This window comes from Ziziphus jujuba, chromosome 3 (assembly GCF_031755915.1).
Source record: "Ziziphus jujuba cultivar Dongzao chromosome 3, ASM3175591v1".
NCBI classification, from domain to species: domain Eukaryota; kingdom Viridiplantae; phylum Streptophyta; class Magnoliopsida; order Rosales; family Rhamnaceae; genus Ziziphus; species Ziziphus jujuba.
Genome location: NC_083381.1, coordinates 1,668,023 through 1,684,708, shown reverse-complemented (window position 1 = coordinate 1,684,708; position 16,686 = coordinate 1,668,023). Strand labels below are relative to the sequence as shown.

Genomic DNA, 16,686 nt, shown 5'->3' with positions numbered 1-16,686 from the left:
TTTTAAATAAGGTGCTTCGGAAGGATCAGGTGAGACATCCTATGAACTTTGAAAAGAAAGATAACCTTCCGATAAATATTTATGAGTGTGGGGGTATCTGGCCAAAGTAATGGTACCTACTCTTAAGAAAGTGAAGATAGGTCTCAAAATAATTGATTGCATCTTTATAAGATATGCACAAAATAGTAGTGCATGTTTTGAATTATAATGAATTGAGAAATGTATCATTTTTCGAACACATTTTTTCGTATAAGGTTGAAGAAGGATTGAGTTCGTTTAAACGAATATATGATGCTATCAGGGAAGATAATCATGATAATGATCAAGAACAGGAGACTAAAGTTGAACTTAGACGAAGCAAGAAAAAAAGAATGGAAAAATCTTTCGGCCCGAATTTTCTTACTTATATGCTAGAAAGTGAACCTCAAAGCTTCCAAAAAGCTGCAAATTCTCTTGAAAGGAATTTATGGAAAGAAGCCGTAAAAAGTGAGATTGATTCCATCTTGCACAATCACACTTAGGAGTTAGTAGATCTTCCTCCAGGTTGTAAACCTTTAGGTTACAAATGAATTTTTAAAAGGAAGATGATAGCAGATGGAACAATAGATAAATACAAGGCAAGCTTGTAATTAAAGGATACAAGCAACGAGGTCTTGATTATTTTTATACTTATTCTCCAGTAACGAGGATAAATTTCATAAGGATGGTACTAGCGATTCCTACTTTGTGGGATCTTGAAGTATATTAAATGAATGTTAAAACATCATTTCTTAATGGAGATTTTGATGAGGAGATCTACATAGAGCAACCCGAGGATTTCTCCTCTCCAAGCCAAGAAAAGAAAGTCTGTACATTGGTAAAGTCCTTATATGGATTAAAACAAACTCCAAAGCAATGGCATAAAAAAATTGATAATGCCATGCTAAGTGATGGATTTAAAATAAATGAGTGTGACAAATGTATCTATATAAAAGATACAGAAAGTGGATATGTCATTCTTTGTTTGTATGTAGATAACATATTTATTGTACGTAGTGACGACAATATAGTCCGAGCTACAAAAGCCATGTTAAAATCCAAATTTGACATGAAAGATATGAGGCTTGCTGATGTGATTTTGGGAATGAAAATCATGAGGACTTTAAATGGGATAATTCTTAGTCAAACACATTGTGGATAAAATACTAGCTAAATTTAGTAATGATGATACTAGTATAGCCAGAACATCCATGGATATGAGTCTACACTTATCCAATAATAAAATGGATAATGTATCTCAAGTGGAATATGCAATGGTGATAGGTACTCTGATGTACTGGATGAGTTGTACAAGACCAGAATTAGCCTACATAATAAGTAGACTGAGTAGATACACAAGTAATTCAAATGAAGAACATTGGAAAGGGATCATTAGAGTATTAAGGTACTTACGATATACTCATGATTATGGACTGCACTATACAAGCGTGTAATACAAGAATATGTTTTTACTAAGCACTAGTCCTCTCTTTGTTTGTCGAGAGAATTAGAAGGAAAATCATTTAGGGAATGAAAACTAAAGTAACCCACCAAAAATAATCGTAAAGTTTGGTTGAATAAATATAGAAAAGGTTTCAAATTAATTAAAATTTTCTTAGATGAGTGGTGGTCACTTACAACATACTTTTTACTCTTGGAAATAATTAAAAAAAAAAAAGGTTTTAATTGATCAGTGAATTAATGGGCACGATCCAGTATCAATGAACCTTGTTTTCTTTCTTTGTTTACAAATGTTGGTCATAGTTTATCGGCAAACATCCACAGGTAAAAAAGATGAGGAAAAAAGTGTTGTACTTATACCCCAGAAGCAATCTAAACCGTTGATCAAGAGCCTTAATTAATAATGGTCGTTGGATCCTCAAACTAGCTAATAAAGTAATAGAGCCCATTAACTAATTAGAGACAAGTGTGGCCCATCTGTTAGGCCTAAGGCAATTAGGAAACCCTAGAGGCTAGGGTTTGGAGTCTATAAATAAGTTGCTTTCTAAAAAGCCTTAGTAATAAAGTTTCTGCAGTTTTAGTTTCCAGATACTAAAAGCCTCAACAGTAAACCAAAGTAGAAAAATAATACCTTTGAGCCTTCTTGTTTCTTGTAATTAGGTGTGCCCATACACAGATCTATTGCAATTAGAATAGCTTGGAAGGTCCTACACAAAAGGTTAGTAAAAATCTAAATGGATAATGATATAATTTATCACATGCTGTATTCAATCTCGATCAGGCTTCTGCTGTATGCATGACTCCAACAATTGGTATCAGAGCTTTGATTGAATCGGTGTGTAATAAATCGAATCCCTTTTTTTCACTGTTTTATTTTTCATGTATATGTGATATATTAGAGATATGGCACATATGATTCTATTTTTCATGTTATTTATAATTTTTGTATTATGATTGAATGACTTGGTTTTCGCGTTAATCCATGATAGGTTTTTGCTTTTTTTTTTTTTTTTTATGTAACAAGGAGGCTAATCATAAGATTAGGTTTCCTCCTTGATTGATTTATTTATTACTATTTTTATTTGAATTTTTATATGTAAATTCGGATTTATTGGAAAAATATGTAAAAGTATCTAAGAAAAATTGTATGCATGTTGTTGTTCATTGTTTTTTGTGCCGATTGACAAACCAACATGAAAAATAGATGTAGGATACAAAGGAGGATCGATGGGAGGAGCACGGTAGCCGGAATCTACTACACAAGCCTACAAGTGCCACCCAAAGTGGTTGCGAGTGGGATTCATGCGCCCGACTTCAGATGGCGCGTGGGGGTCCGCTCGGTGTTGGAATTGGACCATTTTTGGTCCCATGGTTTTCTTTTGGCGATCTACCTCCTTGTAAAGTTTCATGATGATCCGAGTTTTGTGCGGCACTTGGCGGTGATTTTGGTGCTCGGGTTCAGTAGAGGACATGTTAAGGTTTTTTATTTTTTGGGCAAAAAATCCTAGAAACTAATTCTAACTTGGTCCACACCCCATAGACTTGCAAAACCTAAAGAAAAGAAGAAGGACAAGCCAGATATCAAGTTGGGCTTCTTGGTCCTTTTGGGACTTATAATTTTCTTTTCTAGGAAACCATGGATTAGGGCCTATTAATTATTTTGTGTTTATAATTGTTTAAATTATATGGATATAATATGTGATATGAGCTTAACATGCCATTTAGAATAGGTGGTGCCGAATAATTGCATCATTTGATATATATACTAGTGCATAATAATATTTGTTTTATCTAGATAATATTATTATGGAAAATCCTCATTAATTAATGTAAAATATTGAATGGGTGAAGATAAAAATTTATTCAATTAATTTGAAACCTGCGGGCTCCATTAAGGGTCCAATAATAAAATGGTTATATGATACGCCAATGGATAAGCATGACCGGATTTTATTGGATTGGATCTAAAATAATTTCAAAATTTTTATGAGGTTGTACCGCCCAACATTGACAATGCTTAGTTATTAAAGATAATTTTGAAATTAAATTAATGGTTATTACATTCAATTTTAGTAACATTAATAATCCTCCTAACGAGACTCTGCTAGTGTTATTAAAAATCCAAAGATTATTGAAACAATAGTTGATTTCTAAAATTAATTTTGAATAATATGTGTTTGTGTTATCTGATAAGGCTTTGACTAAGGAGGCAGGTTTTTAAGGAGTCTTTGATCCACCTCACCTTTCCTAGGAGTTGATTTGGTAGGATACTATACATATCGGGTTCAAAAAGTTTTAATTTTTCAATCAATTTTGATTAGTATGTGCTTGTATTAGCTGAGAAGGCTCTGTCTAAAAAGGTAAGTTTTTAAGGAGTCTTTGACCCACCTCACATTTTCTGTGAGTAGACTTGGTGGGACACTTTGCATATCATGTTCAAAATTTAGTTTATTATAAAAGTCTTGTCCAGTGTATGTATTTGTAATGGAAACTAAATTATTGTTATCATAAACATTAATAATAAGTAATTTAAGGGATCTACATATTTGTATATTTGTTGTGTTGATTACGTGTTAATATGTGTGCATTTTAATTTTCAGAAAATGACATCCTTTAATCCTCTAGCTACAATTTTGAGTCAAAAATCATTGGATGGAAATAATTACAACCTATGGAAAACCAATCTTTACATTGTCCTTGATTTTGAGAGAATAAAATTTATTACAACAACTCCAAAACCCTAGAGCCCACTGTTAATGCTTCGGAAGAAACTAATAAGCAATTTGCAGATTGGCAACGAGCAAATATGACAGCTCGCTGTTATATTCTTGCCAGTGTTGCAGAATATTTGCGAAAGCAAATTGATGATCTGGAATGTGTATTAGAAATACTTCAAACTCTAGATGGGATGTTTGCTAAAAGTAACAGTACTGCTAGACAAGCAGCGATAGGGGCATTAATGAACACTCGCATAACTGAAGGAAATGTACGAGACCATTGTCTAAAGATGATGGGGCACATTAGCGCTGCAGAAGTGATAGGGGCTAAGCTGGAGTAAGAGATGAAGATTGACATGATCTTGGAATCTCTACTGGATAGTTTTAACAAATTGAAGCTTACTCTTGTTGAATTGATGCACGAGCTTGAGAGTACTGAAAGGTTTTTCGTGAAGCAGGGAAATGCTTATCATGCTGAAAGTTCCTCAATACCTAAAGGGAAACTTAAAGGTGGTAAAAAGAACAAAAAGCAAAAAGAAACAGGACCAGCTATCAAACCAACTGTAATGAAGAAGTCGAAAGGCAAGTGCTTCAAGTGCAGACAATAACGTCATTGGAAGAAAGATTGCCTTAAATCAGGTATGGATAGTCTAAATGTTGTTGAGGTTTGTTTAGTGGAGAATTACAATGATAAATGGATCATTGATTCAGGAGCCACTAACCATGTTTGTTACTCTTTGCAGTGGTTCAAACAAGCAGCCCACTCAATAAAAGACAAAGGAGTTTGAAGTTTGGAAACGAGGAATATGTCTCCGTAATGGCAGTAAGATTAGTGGAGTTATGCTTTAATAATAAAATTTTATGTTCATCAGACTGTTTGTTTGTTCCAGATTTTAAGAGGAATTGGATTTCTTTTAGTTGTTTAATTTAACACGGTTTAACAGTGCAGTTTAATTCCTTAGTTTCAATTAGAGATGGCAATCTATGTTATGACACAGTGACACGACTCAAAAACGATACAAAGTTAGCGGGTTTGGGTTTATTATAAATTGGTTCGGATCAATCCGTTTAACACGATTAATAAACGTGTCAGTTTCCGGTTGACCTGCTTAACCGACAACCTGCTAAGGTGCTGACCCGATATGGATGAAGATCGGACAGATCTCTAGAGCTCAAGCCAAGAGATTTAAGGACAACTTGGCTACTATTATATAGGGAGTAATTAATTCTTAAAAGAGCTTGTCAATACTCAAAGATACAAAGCCTGTTTTAAGCATCCAAGTGGTGGAAGCCATTACAGATCTGGCTAGCTGTTTTAGTGCAAATATGGACTCCGGGCAGCAACGAATGGATCCAACACTTCTTGGATTCAATGGATATCCCCAAGAGGCCATGGAATCATGTCAAGGCAAAATCAAAAGTATCTAAAATCGACTTGTATGGACAACATCTCAATTTAGCCGAAAATGTGTTGTTTAGCTGCTGGCTTTGACTTTTCGTCCTGTTCAAGCAAATTTGACCTATTCTAATCAAGAGGCAACATGTGGGAATCATTATTAATCATATTGGCATCCTACATGCACTTTTAGTGACGAATAATAACAGTCGCCGGCTAATGTAATATTTTTAACGTCGAAATAATAATTTTGCCGGTAATGGACCGGCTTTTACCAACGATTCCTTAAATTGTCGGCAAAACAGCAACTATTTACCAACGGTTTTATGATTCTTCGGCAAAGGGAAGAACTTTTACCGACAAATTTAAATTTTTTCAGTAAAAAGATTACAATTACTGATAAAATTATATTTAGTCAGAAATTATACCGATAAAAGTTAAATTTTGTGGGTAAAAACCTTACCATTACTGACGAAAATTGAAATTCATCGAAACAATTACCCCCCGCATTTAAATGGTAAAAAAAAAAACTTACAATTTACAAAGTATTTGGTAAAAGGTATAATCCCAAAAAAATATATTTTTGAAGTATTATTATTATTATACTATGAATTTAAATTATGGTACAAAGTTAGAAAAAACAAAAAAAAAAAAAAAAAAACGATTTGCAAACAAAATTTTACATATCAGCTTCATGGCTTTGTTTTGAATTTTTAAGCATATAAATTACTTAATTTGTATCCTAATTTTCATTTCAATTGTTATTGCCAATGAAATTTAACAATTTTGTTGGTGAAAGTTGTGAATATTTTATTTAAAAAAATGTACTTTTTGGAAAAATTATCATATACTTAATCTTTTCATTACCATAGGATTTTTGTGACATATATGTGTAAATTTTTATGTTAAAAATAAACTAACAGCAGTACTTATTAGTTAGTATGATATATATGCAACTATATATTTAGACATATATATATATAATTGTTATTAGTATAGTACTATTCGCATAAATTAAACTGAAGAGCATACATATAAGTTAGTACTATTCTAAATACTTCATTTCTTTTTATTGGTAATGGAATAAACATTTTGTAAAAAGTGTAGTTTTTTAAAAACACTAGTAAATATTTGTTTATGAAATTTATAGTTTATTTATTTGGCAATTGCTTTTATTCGTTTTAAATATATTTATATATTATGTATTGGCAATTGTTAGGAGCTGCTGCCGGCGAAATATATTTCCCTCGGTAAATATTTGGATTTGTTTGCCGACAATCTTAACAAATTCCTCGGCAATGGAAAAAATTCCCCCCCGCCCCCCACATCTCGCCTCACAGACCCGCCAGTGACACGGAAAAATAATTAAAAAACAGTACTTTCCCTCTTTTTTCTCTCCATCTCCGTTGCATCTCCTTCTCCTTTCCCTCTGTTTTTTTTTTTCTTCTGTCAAAATCCACCGCAAACCCACTTTCTCCCTTGAATCAAATCAGCTGCTCATCTCGAAAGGTTGAAGCAAACCCTTCTTCGAATTTCACTTTGAATATCTCTTCGAATTTCTGAAATCCGATTTTCTTTTTTGTTTTTTTTTTTTTGCAGGTTGCCGATCGATCTGCTAGTTGCCGTTCCGTTCTCGTTGTTGCCATTCTGGTCCCGATTGGGTTGTAGCCGTTTTGCAGGTTGGTTTTATTCTTTTTTTTTTTTTTTTTTTTTTTTTTTTTTTTTTTTTTGGTTTTTTGGTGTGGATATTTGCTATGAGCCCCTTTTGTTTGGTGATGTATATAGCCCCTTCTGTCTAACCTGCATTTGGTCATTCCCACAAATTTATCCCAAAGGTCCATTTGATAATTTTTAAGGATTAGTGATTATTTGGATACCTTGAAAGTCATATACTTCAATTACGAGTGCTTATGAGATGAGGTATGGGGATACTTGTTCATTTAGATGGTGGTGGGTAGCGATTGCAGAATTTTCTTGCAGGAATTTCCTTTTAGACAAAAAATATATGTAAAGTAAAATCTTTGGTTATTTTATGATGTCGTGGCTTTCAAACTTTGAGTATTGATCGTTGGCAATGACTAAAAGCCAGCAAGGAGCCAAGCTTTCTTAGACCATATATTATTTCTTTTCTGTTGATGATGACCAATTTTCTACGTGTTGTTTTTGTGTTGATGAGGGACGTTCACCTTCACTTTTTGTGTGCTTAACTAGGAGGCATGGAATTGAAAACCAACATTGACTTGAAATGCAATTGCGAGGAGTGGGTCCTAAAGACTTTGTGGTATATGCATCAATTGAATTAATGTAGTCAACTCCTACTTCTAAAGTATATGTTTGCTGCCTATTTTTTTCTATTGAAGTTTGTTACGTTCCAATAGTTCTGATTTGATCCAGTAATGTCGTCAAACAAACATGTGAAAGTAACTTGCTGACAGTTGTCTTGACTTCATCCATAAAATAGTATGTTAAATGTGGGATGTAGTGGAGGAAGATTATTAGAATGGGCATGCTGGCAGTTTCATTGGCCTCATGTATTATTGTTTATGAGCATCAAAGTGTCAATAAATATTATTCTTTATAAGAGTTTCATTGGACTAGGATGGTTAGCATATTTGCTGACAATCAGAAAAGATGTTCTCATTAGGAGCACTGATACATAATAATGAATTACACGATGACTGCATCTGTAGCAGAGCATTCATGAACTGCTACTTACTGTGCCCATATGGCAGCATTTTCTAATACTTGCAAGGTCCCCAACGAAGGGTCTTGATTGTCTCTTTGCTTCCCTCCCATCATGTCATCTATTTAATTAAAAAAGATAGATTTGTCATCATGATTCTCGTTTTATTGTAAATATATATTTCTACCTACATATAAGACAACTTATCCATTTGGTATGTATGGGAGTTGGATCTATGTCAATTAATGATTGACAATTAATGATTGGTCATTGTTGAATTTGTCTTATTCTACCTCTGTTTTTATCTCCTGCTGCTGGTACTATTTTCTCTCAACTATTGTTGTCTGCCATTTGCCACGGCTGTCATTGTGCATGCTACTCTCTATGCCTTTTTGAAATTCAGACTTGATTATGTAAGTTAGGTTTAAGCCGAAATTTAAAATACCCCTGTCTTGAATGATAATGTGTATATGTATGATATTATACAGTTGATGCTTATGATGAGGTGTATGTATGCATGGCTAGATGTGATTATTGTTCCTACTAACTGTTATGTCTTATTTAAATTTGTTTAGGCACCATCTCGAATTGTAGAAGCAAGTGCAAAAGCATTAAAATTGACGGATGCACTTTTAATTATTTCCGACCAAAACTGATTCGTCACTAAAATGTTTGCCGATGAAATCTTCTTGACGGCAAAGCCATAAGTACCGACGAAAATAAATTCGTCGCTAAAACAACCTTCACTGACGAATCAATTTTGTTGGCATTTCAATTATTGCCGATGCAGTCTTGTTGTCGCTAGAGACCTTTTCCGACTAATATATTATTATCGGCAAAAGTTATTTCCGAGGAAATTAGTTTTGTCACCAAAATATTTTACCGAGGATTTTTTATTTGTCGCAAATAGTTATTAGTGAGGAAAATAAATTTTTGTCAGCAAAAGTTTTTATCGACGAAACAAAATATTTCATTGGTAAATACAATTCAGATGCTGTATAGGCGATGAATCCATCGATGAAGTTAATTTCGTCGGTAAAACATTTACCGACAAATTTTTGATTTTTCCCGGCAGTAACGTTTTATCGGCAAAAGGCGATTTTCTTGTAGTGATGGCATATGGAAGCTGATTTGGAGCTCAAACAAGCTGAAAATTGGTCAAAGATACCTTAGTAGTCAAATTAGTCAACTAGTTTCCTAATTTGATTTTGACTTTTTGTTTTAGGAAATCAGTTTTATATTTGATTTCTATTTATTTATTTTCTGGATAGATTAACTTAGGAAAATTATTATTTTATTATTTTCATTATAAATTAATTAATTTCTAATTCAAAATAAAGAAATTAATTAATCCAAATTAGTTTAGGAAAGCAGGTGAATTTCAGCCAACATGTTTCTTTCTCTTAGGTGGCCGATTTTAACGTAAATTTTTAAGGTTTATTGTTTTGTGATTCTAGCATATTTAAGGGCTTATTTTTTAGAAAGAATACACCTTCAATAATATTCAGAAATTATTTTGTGAGATAGAATTCTCTTCATTCTCTTTGAACACCTAAAACACTATTAGAGAATGTGTGTTTTAGTTTTAACTTATCAATAAGGCATCCATAACCTATTGTGACGTCTTCATTATATTAAGGTTTCTAATCACAGGTTGGTTAGGGGTTAAGGTTTCCATAAGAATTTGAACTTAATTGAGGTCTGAGCTAATATAATACGGGTATAGGCGTGAGTCGACCTACATTTGTATCATTTGGTACCAGAGCCAAATTTTGTTCAGGTTTGATCTATCTTTATTTGTTTTATTTTTTTTTTGTTATTATGCTATTTTAGCTTTAGGTTAAGGTTGTTTCTATCATCATATACGTTTTGCATCTTAAAAAAAAATATTTTATTTCTAGTCAAATTATGTTTTCCTTGTTTTACCATATTTTTGCTTCCTAGTTTGTTGGTTGATTTTTCATCTTTGTTCTTAGTAATTTAGTTTATTGTTGATTTTTCTTTGCTATTTTGATCTTAAATATTTGCATTTACATATCCAAAAAAAAAAAAAAAAGAGGAATTACGGCAACATATATAAATTTACAAAAATTGCAAATTTGTATTTTGTTTTTGGTGGTCACGGGTTTGGTGGCATCTTGGTGTTGGATTTGCAATTTTGTTGTTAATTCTTGCTACTGTAGTTGAGTTCATATCTGTGAGTAAAAAAAAAAAAAAAGCCGAATATTAAAAAAAAAAAAATTAGTTTGTTGAAATTTGGAGTTGAATTTGGTTGCTTGAAATTTGTTGGAGCTGCTGAGTTGTTGCTTATTTATTCAATATTTGAAGTTGTTGGAAATTCAATTTTTCTGCTGGATATTTGTATTTTTGAGTGCAAAATTATTTGGATTAAAATTAGTTAAAGAATTGGATACAAAACTTGAATTACAAAAAACAACACCAACAACTATTCTATATTTTTGTTCAATTTGATTCTTGTTCGTGTTTGAATTTCATTCTCCATATTTTATCCTTGAATTATTGGTTCAATCATCTTCTGGATAGCTTTTATTTCATTCCAAAAATTTGCTTGTTGATTTACCTTGTTTTAGCTTAGAAAAGCCGAGAATAGGTATTTTCATTCCGCTCGGTATTTGTTTGTTTTAGTTGATGTTTTGTTGATAAGTTTAATTAGAACATACTTGTGATCTAGTTGCTGTTTTGTGTGTGTTTTAATTAGAATTTTGAGATAATTCTTTGAGTAGAAAAAGACAAGAGCGTGTAAGCTTAAAAGAAGGTAAAAGCCGAAACTAGTGTGCAAACACGAGTGTCGAGACTTTATTTGAGTGAAACATATGAGAGAGTGAATTTGGCGAGGATTTATTTTATTTTTGCAATATATTTACTAACATGGCAGATTCAAGGATGAGAAGAGGAGTAGGAGATGGCTCATTAAGAATTAATGAAGAGGAATCCGTAGGATTCAAGGGTGACTCCCGAGCTACGGGGAGTGTAGATGAGCGCACAGACATGATGGTGGTCTTGGAGCAATTATAGTAGATGAATGCTTGATTTGATCATATAGATCAAAGGATTGATAGGTTAGAGAGTTCACAAGTGGGTCGAATCTTAGGCAAGAGTTTCATGGTGGCCGAGGTCGAGGTCGAGGAAGTCGTGGACGCCATAGGGAGGATTTTGAAGAAGGTAACTTTGGAGATGATTTTGAAAAGGAAGTTGATGAAATTTTTGCTTACCAAGGAAGGCAAAATCACGGGAGACCAGCAAGGGAAGAGGATAATGATCTTGGAAATATTAAGGTCAACAAACCATCTTTCATGGGCAAAAGTGATCCGGAGGCATACTTAGAGTGGGAGGAGCGTATGGAGATGATCTTCGATTATCACAACTCTCTAAAGACTAAGAAGGTAAAAGTGGTAGCAATGGAATTTGGACATTATGCACTTCAATGGTGGACCAATGAGAAAAATATCCGAAGGAGAATAGGTGATGAATTGATTTCTACTTGGCGACAAATGAAAGGAGCCATGAGGAAGCGATTTGTACCAACTCATTACCATAGGTTGCTACATCAAAGATTTCAATCATTATCATAAGGAAATAGGTCATTGGAGGATTATTACAAAGAGATGGAGATACTCATGATGAGATTGAGCATAAATGAAGAGAGAGAAGCAACTATGACATGGCTTCTAGGTGGGTTGAATCATGAGATAGCTAATCAATTGGAATTGCAACAATATGTTGAATTGGAAGAGATGTTGCATGTGGCTATCAAACTTGAGAATTAATTTAAGAGGAGGGTCACAAGTACATGGTTTAGAGGAGTTTTAAACAGTGGGAGGTTAAATCCAAGTGCTTGGAGAAGCAATCCCACCTTGAAGCAAGAAAAAAGCCGAAACTTGGAGAAGAAAGCACCACACGGCTGAAAATGGAGTCCGAAACCAAATCTGTCCAAGCACACAAAAGTGAAGGTAAATTCAATTCTAAACCTTTTAGAACTTGTGAAATTGTGTGTTTTAAGTGCCAGGGATGGAACACATCGCTAGACAATACCCGAATAGAAGAATTATGGTGCTAAAAGGTAATGACGAACTAGAATCTGCAAGTGAAGAAAGTGAAAGAGAAGCCGAATTTGATGATGAAGTTGAAGATGATGGGCATGATGAATCCGAAACACTCAAAGTATCTAGGGCTGAATTGAGTTTGGTAACAAGGAGGGTTCTAACAGTATGCAAAGATGATGACCAAATTTAAAGAGAGAACATCTTCCACATCCGACGTGAAATTCAAGATAACATTTGTAGCATGATAGTTGGTAGTGGGAGTTATGCCAATGTAATTAGTAATTTGGTAGTTCATAAATTAGGTTTAGCAACCATTAAACATCCAGAACAATATAGATTACAATGGCTTAATGATAGTGGTGAGATGAAAGTAAATAAATAAGTGAAAGTAAAATTCAACATTGATAATTATGTGGATGTTGTATTTTGTGATGTTGTTCCTATGCATGTGGATCATATTTTGTTGGGTAGACCATGACAATTTGATAAAGATGCTATACATTATAGGAGAGAGAATTCCATTGTATTTAAATTGAAAGGGAAAAAGGTTAAACTGGAGCCATTAACCCCAAAAAAAGTATTTAGAGATCAACTTCAAATACAATAAAGGAAAGAGGCCGAAAAGCTTAAAGAAAAGATTAATATGGCACCCATAGCTTCAACAAATATTCAAGGGAACGAGGCCATGCAAGAACAACCAGGTAAGTGTCCTAAACTCAATAGTGAGGGGAAAAACAATGATAAAGCTGAGAGTGAGAAGAAACTTGAAAAAGCCGAGAATGAGAGAAAACAAATGGAACCAGTAAATGTGAAAGAAAAAGAGATTTTTTTTTTATCTTAGCTTAGGTGAGCTTAAAAAGGCATTTGTGAGTAATAAACCTATGCTAGTTATGATTTATAAAGATGCTTAGTTAAAGATGTTTTTGTTATATAGAACTTTATTTGCATTGTTGAAAGCTTGACTTAGTGGAAATTTGAAAATTTAGGAGAGATTATTTGTTAACTTTAAAAAGTATGATTTTTGTAAAGATAAATTGGTATTTCTAGGATTTTTTGTTATAGTGTTTGATCCAGGAGATTTGGTTTGGTGCACTTAAGGAATGAGAGGTTCCCGAACAAAGGAAGTCCAAGCTTATGCCGCGTGGAGATGGACTCTTTCAAGTTTTGGAGCGGATTAATGAAAATACTTAAAAACTTGATTTACCGGGCGAGTATAATATCAGTGCTACATTTAATATTGCTGACTTATCTCCTTTTACTGTAGGTGATGATTTTGATTTGAGGGTAAATCATTTTCAAAAAGAGGGGAATGATGAGAATCCGCCCGCGCCTGCACAACTGATAACCCGCTGGGGTGCAGATCCGATACACATGAAGATCGGTTGAATCACTAGAGCTCAAGCCAAGAGATTTAAGGACAACCTGGTTGCTATTATACAGGGAGTAATTAATTCTCAAAAGGGCTTTGTCAATATCCAAATATACAAAGTCCATTTTAAGCATCCAAGTGGCAGAAGTCGTTACGAACCATGGTAGCTGTTTTAGTGCAAATATGGATTCTGGGTAGCAACGAATGGATCCAACACTTCTTGGATTCAATGGATATCACCAAGAGACCATAGAATCATGTTAAGGTAGAATCAAAAGTATCTAAAACCAGCTTGTATGGACAACATCTCAATTTGACCGAAAATGTGCTATTTAACTATTGGCTTTGATTTTTCTTCTTGTTCAAGTAAGTTTAACCTATTCCAATCAAGGAGCAGTGTGTGGGAATCATTATTAATCATATTTGGCATCTACATGGCATATGAAAACTGATTTGGAGCTCAAACAACCTGGAAATTGATCAAAGATACTTTAATAGTCAAACTAATCAAATAGTTTTCTAATTTGATTTTAACTTTTTCTTTTAGAAAATTAGTCTTATATTTGGTTTCTATTTATTTATTTGTTAGACAAATCAACTTAGGAAAGTTATTATTTTATTATTTTTATTGTAAATTAATTAATTTCTAATTCAAAATAAAGGAATTAATTAATCCAAATTAGTTTAGGAAAGTAGGTGAATTTCGGCCAACATGTTCCTTTTCTCTTTGGTGGTTGGTTTTAACCTAAATTTTTAGGGTTTATTGTTTTGTGACTCTAGCCTATTTAATGGCTTATTTTTTAGGAAGAACACACATTTAATAATATTCAAAAATTATTTTTTGAAATTAAATTCTTTTTGTTCTCTTTGAACACTTAAAACACTATTAGAGAGTGTGTGTTTTAGTTTAAATTATCAATATAGCATCCATAATCTATTGTGGCGTCTTTATTATACTAATGTTTATAATCATAGGTTGGTTAGGGGTTAAGGTTTCCATAAGAACTTAAAATTAATTGAGATCTGGGCTAATATAATACTGGTTTAGGTGCAAGTCGACCTAGGTTCGTATGAACATTATTATAACCCGTTTAAATTATAACTTTAATATATTAAATTTTCCATTAATAAAACTTTAACGAATATTTTTTTATTACTAAATATCAAACTTCTTTAAGGTTCTTTGATTAATATTTTATTAAATAAAAAGTAAAAATTATTAAAATAATATTTATTTACTTAAAAATAAAAATTAATATGCCTAAGAGTATTGGACATATAGAAAATTAAAAACATAATTATTAATAAAGTCTTTTTATATTATTTTTAGAAAGTAGTATTAGGTTTATTATGTACATATATATATATATATATATATATATATATTTAACTATTATATGAGATTGTTATATTATCATATCATATATTATATTATTGTAAATTTGTAACTTTAATTATATGGTTTTACATATATATTTTAATTTTGGATTAATTGATGACTAAATTATTTTTATGTTATATGAAATAATTAATTTAAACAAGATAGTTTATTTAATAAATGGGTTATACGAGTCGTGTCAGGTTACTTGTTTATTAAACGGGTTGGGTTAGCGTTGAAAATTTCTGACACGATTAATAAGTGGGTTGGGTTAGGGTTGAGCAATTTTGATACGATTAATAAACGAATTGACACAAACAAGACATATTAACACGAATTTCCACCCTTAGTTTCAATGAAGAGTAATAATACTTTTATTTGATCCGGATTATTGATAAATGGTCTATATTTTCTAACTCCTTTGTTTTATAGTATTAATGCCATTGAAAGTACTGATGATGAGCAACTTTCCGTATCTAAGAAAAGGAAGGTTTCAAATGAAACTTATTTGTGGCATTTGCAATTGGATCATATTAATTTTAGCAAAATTCATGGTTTTGTTAAAAGTGGAATTTTAAATTTCTTGAACTTTGAACCTATACTAGTATGTGAATCATGTTTAGAAGATAAAATGACAAAAATGCCCTTCAAGGCCAAAAGAAATCGTGTCACCTTACAATTGGAATTGATACATACTGATGTATGTAGACCAATAAGTGTTCAAACCATAGGCGGGTATGAGTATTTCATCACATTTATTGATGACTACTCAATATATGGTTATGTTTACCTAATGCGGCATAAGTTTGAAGCTTTTGATAAATTTTGAGAGTATAAGGCTAAGGTAGAAAAGCAATTGGGTGTCTATATCATGCAGCTTCGATCTGACTGAAGTGGTGAATACTTGTCTAGAGAGTTTAAGTCTTACTTAGCTCAAGAGGGGATAATTTTTCAATTATTATATCCTGGAACGCCCCAGCAAAATGGAGTCTCTGAAAAGAGAAATAAAATCCTTTTAAATATGGTGAGGTCGATGCTTAGTTATTCATCATTACCTGAATCGTTCTGGGGATATACCTTAGAAACAGCAGTATACATACTAAACTTGGTTCCATCTAAATCTGTTTCGAAGACACCCACAGAATTATAGAAAGGACACAAACCCAGTTTAAACCATATTCCGATTTAGGGTGCCCCGACACATGTCTTAGTACAAAAATCTTAAAAATTGGAATCTCGTATAGAAATGTGTACGTTTATTGGCTATCCTAAGGGAACGAGAGGTGGAATATTTTATAATCAAAAGGAAAAGAAGGTGATAGTGAGTACTTATGCCACTTTCTTAGAAGAAGATTATATGAACAATTTTAAACCTAAGAGTAAAGTGGTTCTTGAAGAGCTTGTCTCAGTTCGAGATCCACCAGAAACTCCTAGTTTTCTACCCCTATTTCCTTTGATGTTTAAATAGGAAAAATGTACAAAATGTACCCGAAGGTGAACAAACACAGGAAACAGCTCAGGACTAAATTCAAGAAACTTAAGAACAAGAACATGTACAACAACCAATGCAGCAAATTCTTAGTGTGAGAATGATATGTAA

At 32.7% G+C, this 16,686-nt stretch overlaps 1 long non-coding RNA gene across 1 annotated transcript; it reads left to right on the top strand.

Moving 5' to 3' along the window:
• Positions 1-6,801: 6,801 nt before the first annotated feature.
• LOC112489692 (uncharacterized) lies at positions 6,802-14,067 on the top strand. Its single transcript, XR_003053970.3, has 3 exons — positions 6,802-7,101; positions 7,192-7,271; positions 7,804-14,067. It is a non-coding gene; the product is annotated as an uncharacterized LOC112489692 (long non-coding RNA).
• Positions 14,068-16,686: the final 2,619 nt, after the last annotated feature.